Source organism: Alligator sinensis, unplaced genomic scaffold, assembly GCF_000455745.1.
Source record: "Alligator sinensis unplaced genomic scaffold, ASM45574v1 scaffold1719_1, whole genome shotgun sequence".
Lineage (NCBI taxonomy): Eukaryota > Metazoa > Chordata > Crocodylia > Alligatoridae > Alligator > Alligator sinensis.
Genome location: NW_005842507.1, coordinates 712,126 through 723,058, shown reverse-complemented (window position 1 = coordinate 723,058; position 10,933 = coordinate 712,126). Strand labels below are relative to the sequence as shown.

Genomic DNA, 10,933 nt, shown 5'->3' with positions numbered 1-10,933 from the left:
CTGGATTAAGAAATATTTTCTAAAACCACAGATCCAGTGGCACGTCCCAATGTGCCAGCACCGCCCTCCATTTCCAAACACTTTTGAGTTCTGGAAAACATCAGAAGAGAGAAGATGCTTGGGGCTTCCAAATACATTTTAAATTCCCCACTCCCCTCCACACCAAATCAAATTCCAGAAATCAGAATTAAAAAATAACCAAGAAACGCAATCTTGGCAAAAACAAACTCTCAGCACAGGCCAATGTGCAGTCTCACTTCACACTTACTCATTTTCAGGCTCGTAGGCTTGCTGTAAAGCCTGTTTCTTTGGGGACAGAGGAAGAAGCAGTGAGCATTTGGATTCAGAGCTAGGCTCACTTTACTAGGGGTCACACTGCTGCACAGTGGGTCTCAATGCCTTTGACAGCCTTGCATCGGGAACCTGGTGTACTCAACCCCGTCTAAGGAGATGGAATTGTTCAGCATAATTGTTTTGAACGTCCAGCTTCCCTCAGAGAATTCTGTCTGCTTCTTTTTAATCCTGGAGTCACTGAGTGATCGGAGAGGGCTCTGGAAAACGTTATCCATTAACAATCTAGAATCCATTCTCTTCCTCCGGGGAAAAATTAATGCAGGAGGGAATGTGTCCAAAGACAGGCTTTTCTCTCCATTGCCATAGTTACTTGGCAATTAAACCCTTTCAATGTAATATTGAATATTTATTATTGTATGACTCCAGGGTGACGTTTTGAATATGCTGTTTGAAAAACCTCTTTTTACATTTCACAGCCTAATGTGCACTGTTTCCCTCCTCCCTTCCCACTTCCTTCTAGCCTGGTTTGTGAGCATAATAGATGCATATATGAAAGCACAGAGGAGACGGGGGGCAAGAAGCAGCCAGAAAGCCTTTCAAAATCCGTAGCTGCCTTTAAGTTAGCAGAGGGCCAAATTCTAGGCTCAGGCTCCGTGTCAGCCTCCAAGTTAAGCAGGTGTCTAACTTGAATTGTATGCTCCATCAATGAGAGTACTCACATGCTTAATTAGGCATTTGCTTAAGTACTGTGCTGATTAGTTCTTCAGTCTGTACACCTCCATCACACAGCCAGAAATGACAGAATGTGTCCACCAGGCTTTTGCCCCCTGGAGCGGTCACTCCAGCTTCACTTTATTATCAAGTGAGGCTTCCATTGAGCGATCCAGTGTCTCACTCAAGAGCAATTCTGTTGTCTTGCAAGATAGACAGGTGCGTACCATGCAGATGAACGGACATTCCTGGGTAGGGTCTGAAGGCGTGGCCAATATATATTTCATACATGTGTATTGTGTGTCAGCAGTGAAACTTTTGGCACAGTCCTTTAGATCATGCCTTCAATGGGTAAGCTCCTCAAAGGGCTGGCCATAATCAAAATATCATCACTTCAGGTGCTATTGTATCAGGTCTTGCTCGAGGTTCACCCATATTAGCCAGAATTTTGGATACTCCCCTCCCCTTTCTTTAGAATACAGATCTATTTCTTTTTCAAAATCTTTTTACCCTGGTTTCTGCTTTTGCAGCATGAGATGGAAGGAGGAGGCAAGTGGACAGGAGGAGAGGGTGAGCATTTCAGTACTTTATGGTTAAAAAAATTCCAGCCAACTTTAATATCCATCAGAGCTTGAGCTTGGACATCATATGGAAGTCTTGTAAGACCTTCTTTTATTTGAGCTGGCCTTCAGCAAGTGGGGTTAAGTTCTGGGGCACTGTCTGGGGAGTTTGTTCTATTGCATATTATTTAATACTTGTATGTGTCTTTGTAATTTCTCTGAATGTTATTGTAAGCTGCTCTGAGACTCTTTCAGGGAGGGCAGCATATAAATCTAATAAATAACTAGCTTTTCCTAAGAAGAGCGTATGGCCCTTTGTTATTGTATTTGGCATCACTTCAAAGATCCCTGTAGCATCTCTCTGCCTGGATTGTGTTTTACAGGATTGTACTGACTCCTAGTTTCCTCCTAATCTCCCCTTTTCCAAAGAATGAAGACTTATTTCTCCAATATTTTTTCAATAATATTAATCCCCTCCCACACACAAATCACTTTTGCCAAGAGCAGCAGTAATCTGCATAGGATACAAGAGTGTAGGAGGCATCTGCTTGACTTGGTTCACACACCCTCATAGAGAGGCGTCCATCCCTTTAGGGAGAAAGATCTCTGCACAACTTTGGAAAATATCAGAATTGGGTGTTCTGTTTTCATCCTCGCTCCTCTCAAGGATTTTCACGCATGGTTACCAGCATTAGCTGGCAGATACCAATGCCTTCTTCACTTTGCGTTACAAACTACCAACCATAACAGACAAATGAAAACCAAACCTTGAAACCAACCAGCTCACCAATCGAGAGAGACAGAAAGAGAGACAGAAAGAAATGCAGACTTGCAGACAAAATTCTATTCTAACTCACCAAGGGGAAATCATTTCTGATGGGGGAGTAAATTGCCATTTACTCTTTTCGTAGTGATCATTTTAGTGGTAATGAACAGGGATATTTTGTGCCGGGGCTAATACATTTTCATGACAATTTTGCAAGGCTGATGTAACGTTCAGCAGTACGCTGTATTGCTAATTATGGTTGTCAGGTAAGGCTGAATGAAGTGGAACTTTGGAAAATGGAACAAGATGTATAACAGCTGGCTGTATTAATTTTGTTGCAAGCTGCCTGTGCAATGATTGTTAAGTTAGCACCCAAACTTCTCAGTCGGGAAGTGCACTCATAACAAAAGACTGATTTAAGCATTTGTAGCTCTCCTGATCAAATATTTCACTCTCTCTTTGCTGTGTATCTAAACTGCAGTACGATGCTTCTCACTTTATTTGATCTGCACTATGCTGGGATAGTACAAATCAGAAACGAACCAATCTGTTGTATTGATAGCTTTCCTAATGAGTAAGCCTATACGTGGCTGCCATTTCCAGCTCTGTAAATGAGTGTTTTCCATTGGTCCACATCAGCAGCTAATTCCATACAGATTTAACTAGTGAACCATGACTAGACCCCTGCAATTTTGTTGGCTGGCATATTGGCAAGCTCCAAATAAAGCGCAACGTGTCAAGGAAAAAGTAAAGGAATGGAAAGTTTTGTTTCTCTCTTTCTGCTGCATTTAATCAGCTTTCCCTTGATTCTTTTTTAATGACAAGCTGCAGACATCATTAGTACAGTCAAGTCTGACAAGAGTTCTAAAAGCTAACCTCATTCTGGCTAACGCTGGTTTTGAAATGCTTGGTCTGTAAAGCTGTCTGCACTTAAGTAAGAGAGAGAGAGAAAGAGAGAGAGGCAGGAGGACCAGCCTTAAATAATACAATACACCCAATACATCCATCTTTGGACAATAGATCCAAAGAGGGCACAGTGCAATATTACTGGGACCACAAGTCCCAAAATGCACTTCTATGAATTCAGGGTTTCTGATTACCTGGAAATCCTGCTCTGAGAAGACATGCCTGACCTCCTTAATCATATTCACTGAGGATTTAATGTACATCTCAGCTGAGAACAGGGAATCCTGAGTTCTAGTCTCAGCTCCTAAATCTATTTTTACATGTTAGGTGAAACAATTATTGAATAAAAAGGCAAAAATACCCTTAGAAATAGGGAGAAAAACTCAGCTGAGTGTCTTAACTATTGGGCTATGCAGTGAGGATGGTTCTGGCTTGCTCTTCTCTCTGGCTCTATGAGCCTTACATCTTTTGCTACAGAAGGGGCAGAGGTGCTCTCATCCAGTCTAGCTCTTAGCTTGGTGTTTACTGTTTAGACACTTTCCTTGGAAATGAGATCTTGTAGGTTTGAGGCCCCTCAGGCTGAGGATGGCTTATAATCCATGCCTCCCACTTCCTGGGCACTTGCTTTAGTCCCTTTCAGCACCAATTCAGGCACCTCAACTACAAGAAGGGATGGAAGTTCAGACAACGGGGAAGTGAAGTTCAGACACCATCTGGTGCTTAGCATTTTTTATGCTCCTCAACACATCAGGTTTTTTTGGAGTACCTTTCTGAGGTACCTAACTCTCCCTATTGGAAGTGTAGGTACCTATAGGTACCTAACTCTAGGCTTTGGATTGCATTCTGGGGGTTAAGCTCCTAAAAGGTAGGCATTGTGGTACTTAACATGGAGGCTTATAAAGCCCTTCTTTGGATCTGGCCCATATTCTAAAATGCACGCTAAAACTTAAAATGGCATGGAGAAGGGCAATGCTGCACTGAACAGGGTCAGATGACCTGATGATAAGAAAGTCCGAATCCCGTTTAATCTACAGCTTCCCCATGGCTATCAGTGATAAAGCTGCCTCAGCAGTAAAATACGGAATCTCAGTTTGGCCTGTGTACACACATCCGAGGCTGCTAGGTTTATTATCTTCTCTGCCATTAACTAAATGGGCTTTTAAGGCAAACAGGACATCTGCCTGGGTGTTGATGGAGTGAAAAATAATATTCTGAAGTCTGTTTTTAACATTTTTGCAGGGGAGGGAGGAGCCCCAAACCTGATACCTCCTGGACAGTGTGTTGGTTTTTATTAAACGTGGCATTTTGATTTACTCATCAGAGACTGCAGTGAATGGGAAAACTGTTAAAAGAACAGATTTTACATTCCAAATGTATCCTAGGTAAAGCTGTTTCAGAATTAGCCGGGGTGGAAAGTATATTCTTTCCTATTCATATGCTGTTTTGCTACTGTGTACAAAGACTATCTCCATAGCGAAAGCTATCGGTGGGGCGGGATGTGGAATTCAAAACCACTGGGTAGTCTTGTAGGTACCTCTGAACCATGATTTTTCCTTTTCATATTTCCAAGAAGCACTCAGGTTCTTGGCCTCGAGCCAACCAATGTCACTGGTTTACCAATTCTGAGCAATAAAAACCACTGAAGCGACCTTTGCAAGGGCTAGAAATTAAGGATCTTTTAGCAAAAAACAAGCGACCTTTGCAAGGGCTAGAAATTAAGGCTCTTTTAGCAAAATCCCCAAACTGAATTGTAACACAACTTCACGAGAAGCCATAACATAGGTTCATATAAAGTTCCACAAGCTTAAAATAAAATAAAAAAAAGATATTTGGGTACTTTGACTTCAAAAACACAGTTGTTTTTTCTTTTTGCCTTTATATATGGAGAAAACATTGCATTTAAAAAACAAGCACTTTTTTCCCTCTAAAATCTCAGATCCAATAAACTCTCCAATTCAGTTTCTTTGGTTCTTGCTAAACACTGGAATAAAAAGCATAGGAAGCATTTTGTTGTATATTCAACATATGCAGGAAGATTAAATGAAAAGCACATCGTGTCAGACCACAAATGTTTTGCAAAGTTCTGGCTTGAAGTGAAAAGTACTTTGTTATGCTAATAAAAAAAAGTATTTATCCTTTTGCTTCCTTAAATATAATCAAGTATACAGGGAAACCACATGTATTTTATAGACACTGATTGCAGGATCAAAAGCCCTCTTATTAATTGCACATGAATCTGATGTTGTTGAGCTGTTAAGCTGTCAACTGAAATCACTGTTTGGCTCCTTCGTTTATATTCCCCTCATTTTTAAGACACATAATGTCTGACACTAAGCCCATCAGAGCACATTCTGTTTCTCTTATGGTGGATGTTCCCATGTGTGGGAAATGCTTGCAGTTGACTGAATCCAGACCCAGTGAAACCAAGCAAGGTGCTGTTTCTGGAGGTGATAAAGCAACTAACCCACCATTGTTCTGTTCTCTCCGTCTAGTGTACAGAGCCACCAGTGCCTTCTGCATCTGTCTGCTGCAGCCCAATCTAGTGGCAAAATCAAAATCAGAAGCGTATTTTACTCTGGTCTTTGTAATCCGTGCCCAGCAGCATTGACAAATCCTGTTGCCACTGGATGGTAAGGAATTTTCACGATCAGCTTCTTATCTAATTAAATGTAAAGAGATGAATAACTTCTCATCCGTGGAACTCAAAATGCTTTACAGAGGGAGCTGTCATCCCCATTTTATGGACAGGGAAGCTGAATTACAGAGGGGCCAAGTTATTTGTCCAAGGACAGACATGGAGCAAAGAGCACAGTGGGGAGCAGAATCTATGTCTGCTCTGAGCCCGTTGCCTCCAGCTGAAATCCTGCTGGGCAACCTCTGTCCCCTGGTGGAATCCAGCATCTAGAGAGCACAATGTGAGTGTAACCTCCTACCGTTCTTTATTTAGTAGCACTTTGTACTCACTTTGCACAGATGTAATAACTATACAGAGTGCAGAACAGCCCAGAACCTGGTCCCTATCTATAAGCTCTCTGTGCTCTCACAAACTCCCGCTGCTAATAGTGTTTATCCATATTGCCTTCTGTCTCCTTCATTTCCTCATCCTGCCTTCTGGTTGCCAGAGAGACTGCCGCCTCAACTGCCGGTTGTGAGGCATCCTTTGCAGGCGACCCTACCCTGAAGTTTCTTCTCCTGGGTAATGTTTAATGCTGGATTTCATCCTGTTCTTTCCTTTGTTTTCTTCAGGTTTCACTCTTTGGTACAGCACCGTGTCAGTCCCAGGAATTTCCTTGACCAGAGACTCGAAGGATTTCCAGTTTCCTCTTCTCTCTGCTCCAGCTGCGTCTCTGTGACCTTTATATTCATGTAGGTACTACAAGAGAACTGCATAAACTCATCTCAGTGTCTACTTTCAAGAACAGCAGCAAATCACTTCCGTTGAGAGAAAGCCAGTCATTGGCAAAGGTGATGCTACTGTTATTCCTCATATTGTGCCTTTAATCTGTGCCCTTTAAAAACCGTTATATGTTGATTTATTAATATTATTGGTTCCACAAAATCATAAATCCCTGTGGTATTTTATAGGCAATTCAAAAAACAATATAGGGACAACAGGATGCACAAGGGTTGCTTCTTCAGCCATGAAGTGCAACCAGCTCTAGGGAGGAACACAACTGTTTAATATTGTTGCAAAGTAGTTTCTGTGCAACGTGGAATGGAAGGCAAAAATCCTGTATCCAACTGCAAACTACAAAGGGAACTTAAGCCAAGAGCATGCCACTGCTCAGTTTTGTATTATTACCCCAGCACCTTGCAGTTAACATCATATATATTCTTGGAAATTAATACTGTGCGATTTTTAAGGGTACCAAATTAGAAAGCCTTTTAAAATATCTCATACTAAAGGCAACACCTTTAGATAGTATACCACTTGGAACAGTTCAGTAACAACGACGTCACTTCCTCTTGCTCTGTTTTGGCATTTCTTGGAAGCCTCCCATTCACCAATAGCCCTAGTCCAACTTCGGTTAGCTGACAATCGCAGAAAATCACAGCAGAAGGTGGGATGGCTGCAACCACAGTTACATGCACAGACTCGCCCCTTATTCAGACATCACCCACACTGCGATTACAGCCCACCAGAAAGAGTCTGGTCCCACATTTTGATAAACAAAAAAAAAAAAAAAAAAAGGGTCTCTTAAAAAAAAAGAAAAAAAAAAAAAAAAAAAAAAATCTCTCTAAAGCATGCCCTGCCATAAACAAACAGAGCAAGCAGCTGGTCCTCATTTGAAGAGATGTTCCATCAATCTGAGCAGGAATTTGCAGATCATCTTAATGCAAATATTTTTGGGAAAACAGAAAGCAGCTGTTTATTCGTCTTTATACCTATTAGCAGGAAAACAGAATCCAGGATGCTTGTATTTCTGCCACTAAGGAAAACATCCTCTTGGCCTCAACATTCGTTTGGATTTTGGAAATTGTTTAAAATACACCCGGCTGCAGTTTCTCTCTCTCTTGCTGTATGTTCCTTTGCTGACCACAGAGGCGCAATAAGAGCCTGAGAGCAGAGAGAAGCTGTACAGCAGATCTGCTAAATTAAAAGCCTAGTAATCTTTGCCTACCTCATATGAGTGTTTTGAGGCAAGAATGAGGAGGTCAGATTATTATGCAAAGTGACATAGCGCTACTGGCTTCAGTGCAGCTCTGCTGATTTACACCAATATAGACTGGCTCAGGGAATCCAGTGCTGTCATTGTCAAAATGGAAATCTGTAGCTGTTTAGTGCATACTGTTTGTTAAATTCACTAAAAATGGGCACTGGCAGAGCTGCGTCCTTTTGGTAAAGTACTAAATGGGAGCTAATATTCAATAGCATTTAGATTCAAGTCATGAACAACTGTGATAACATATTAGGGTAAAATCAGAGCTACCCCCTGGTCATTTCCTGCCAGAAGGACATATGCACATAATATTACATGGAAAAATAGAAGCCATTCATCTGAAAATACACAGTTTCTGTTACAATCTTCATGCAAGTGTTGCACACACCATTATCAGAGACGCTCATGCCAGCTCCCACGACATTACATCAGACAAGGAAGCATTTTGTGACTCCTCTTGTCAGGATTTCCAGTTTCCATAGAGCATGCTTCCAGGCTAAGAAAAATAAAGGAACAACAAGAGGGTTTTTGGCTCATGTTAGGGCCAAGCCTGCAATTCAGATGCCAAAAAACACCAGCAGAGGGTCCTCACAAACCTGGCACTCAAGCCCTTCTGAAACATGGGCCAAACAATTGTTCCAAGAGAACTATAGAGGAAAATGTTGCCCCATAATGGAGTGGATTCTCCCCTGGGGGTAACTCTACGGACTTTAGTTGAGTTACATCTGGGCATAAAGTCAAAACCATGTGTCAGCAGTGATTCACAAATACCAGCACACAGAGGCCAGATTCAGGATCAGTTTTGGCTCAAATAACAGGATTTAATAAATCACCTGAAACAGTTAATTAATTGTTATTTTGCTGGAAGCAGGGTGGAGTGGAGTGGTGATGTACTTTACTCACACAGACCTTGAGACTTCCTGATTTTCATCTTCTTGCATTTGGGTCCCCATATTACAAGCACTGTAATGCACCAAAGACCCGCCTAACTTTAACCGGGTACTTGCATGCTTGGCTGAATTAAGGCTTCTATTTCTTCATAAGAATGATGGGTTGCCTATGGAATGAATTAATGTTCCCTCTACGTAGCTAGGAGCTATAACTTGTGCTCCAGAATCTAAGCATAATTAATATATATTATAGGCAGCACAGACAGTGACATTTATTCTTCAAATTACCCAACACTTCCTATTGTAAGATCCAGTTCCCATCACTTTGCCAAAATGCTAGTGGCTTGCACTGGAATTTTCTATGCTAGGTGTTTGCATCAGGCTGATTTTTTTTGGAAAGGTTTTGTTAAATACTTTCAGATATTCCCCAGAATGAGATTAAAGGGACCTCTTGTGCTCTGCTCATGTAAAAATCATTCATACAATTGTTTCATTGAGAAGCTGTAGTACCTTAATGCTTTGAAGCAGAGGCTTACAGTTTAGCACATGGTGTGGTCATCAGGTGTCAGGGATATGCCTTTTGATGTTCCTGGGGTGAAAAAAGAAAACACATGAATTTATCCCAGTTATAAACTTTGAAAAGAAAAAAAAAAAACAACTCAGCTCACACCTTTTCGGGAAAGGTTTGCTAGAGTCTGGCAGCTAAATTCCATGAATGTTTCATCTGCTCTGAAAAAGTTTTATTTTGTTTTAGCTCCTACATGCCTATGGAGCTGAGCATACTACATCCCGGCAATTTACGGATTAAGCAGGACTTTCCCTAAAATTGCATCTTTAAACTGCTTTAGAGCCAGATACCAGGTCTGAGGCTAAAGACATGGTCTTTCCTGTGCTCTCACCTTCCCCACCTTGGCACCCAGGCTAACTTAGAAGAAAGCTTTCTGAGGGAGGCAGGGTGACTGGAATTGGCTGGACAAAGAGCATTGGGGGGAATTGGGGAATCAGAATGCAGGATCTAGGATGAGGAGTCAGCAGTGGTGAAATGTGACTGGGACAGTGGAGTGGGGGAAGACTGGGGCTGGGACAGTGGAATGGGAAACTAGAACAGACTAGACAAAGAGACATACTGAAACGGGAAGGCAAAGGTGGTAGAAACTGGAACTGGCTAGAAGTAAAGGGAACAAGTCAGAGCTCAGTGGATGGAGGAAGGAGGGACAGTACAAGACAGAACAGGGACGGGCAGGATTCAGGGTACCAGGAGCAGGCCGGCCTGTTCTTCCCTCCAGACTAAAGCGTGGATGAACCCAAGACGTGGGAGTTTCCTCACCCACCCACCCGCTATCAGCACCTCACCGAGAACCACTAGCAGGGCGTGCGCCTCATCCCCCTTCCCACTGCCTCCCAGGAGAGCGACAGCTTCCTACTGCCATTACTTCCTGCTTTGTCCTCAGTAGCAGAAGCCCGAGCTTCCCACTGGCGGAGGCCGGGGTCACAGCAGGTGCAGGCCTGGGGCTCCCACTTTCCCAACTTGATTTTTTTTTTTTAAATTAAAAACCTAACTGACCTCTCCCCCCGCTTTTCACCCTTGCTGCCCCAAACCACTACCCAGTGCGCACAATCCCTGTACAACAAGCTGCCGAAGTCTGCAGAGAGCCTGAGCCCCTTGCTGCACCAGGACCAGCCACCTTGAACCTGAAGCTGGGGCGTGTAACATTGCAGTGTCCCTCCCTATTGGCCTCTCCCGTCTCCCCCTGTTCTCTTCCCTATTGGTCTCTCCCGGTCCCCCCCCAGTCCCCTCCCTATTGGTCTCTCTCGTCCCCCCGTTCCCCTCCCTATTGGTTTCTCCCGGGCCTCCCTGCTCCCCTCCCTGATTGGGCCCTCTGTTCCTCCCCCCCCCCTCCTTGGAGTTGGTTGCTTCCCCCTGTCCTTTTCCCCTTCTTCCTCAGCCCCTTGGTGTCTCCTCTCCCTGATTTAATTCTCTTCCACCCATTTAATGACTCGGGTTGTTCCCTCAGTTGGGTTCATCCCTGCATTCAACCCTGATTCTTTCTATCTTCACCCCCCTCCAGAGAAGAGAATGGTCTCTCCCACCGCCCCGCTCCTTCCCCTCCCCTCCAGAACGCGGGCCGCTCTCCATACTTGGCG

At 43.1% G+C, this 10,933-nt stretch overlaps 1 long non-coding RNA gene across 1 annotated transcript; it reads right to left on the bottom strand.

Moving 5' to 3' along the window:
* Positions 1-7,478: 7,478 nt before the first annotated feature.
* On the bottom strand, positions 7,479-10,551 carry LOC102370908. Its single transcript, XR_324738.2, has 3 exons — positions 10,222-10,551; positions 9,299-9,377; positions 7,479-8,394 (listed from the first exon to the last, which is right to left on the bottom strand). It is a non-coding gene; the product is annotated as an uncharacterized LOC102370908 (long non-coding RNA).
* Between the last annotated feature and the right edge of the window lie 382 nt (positions 10,552-10,933).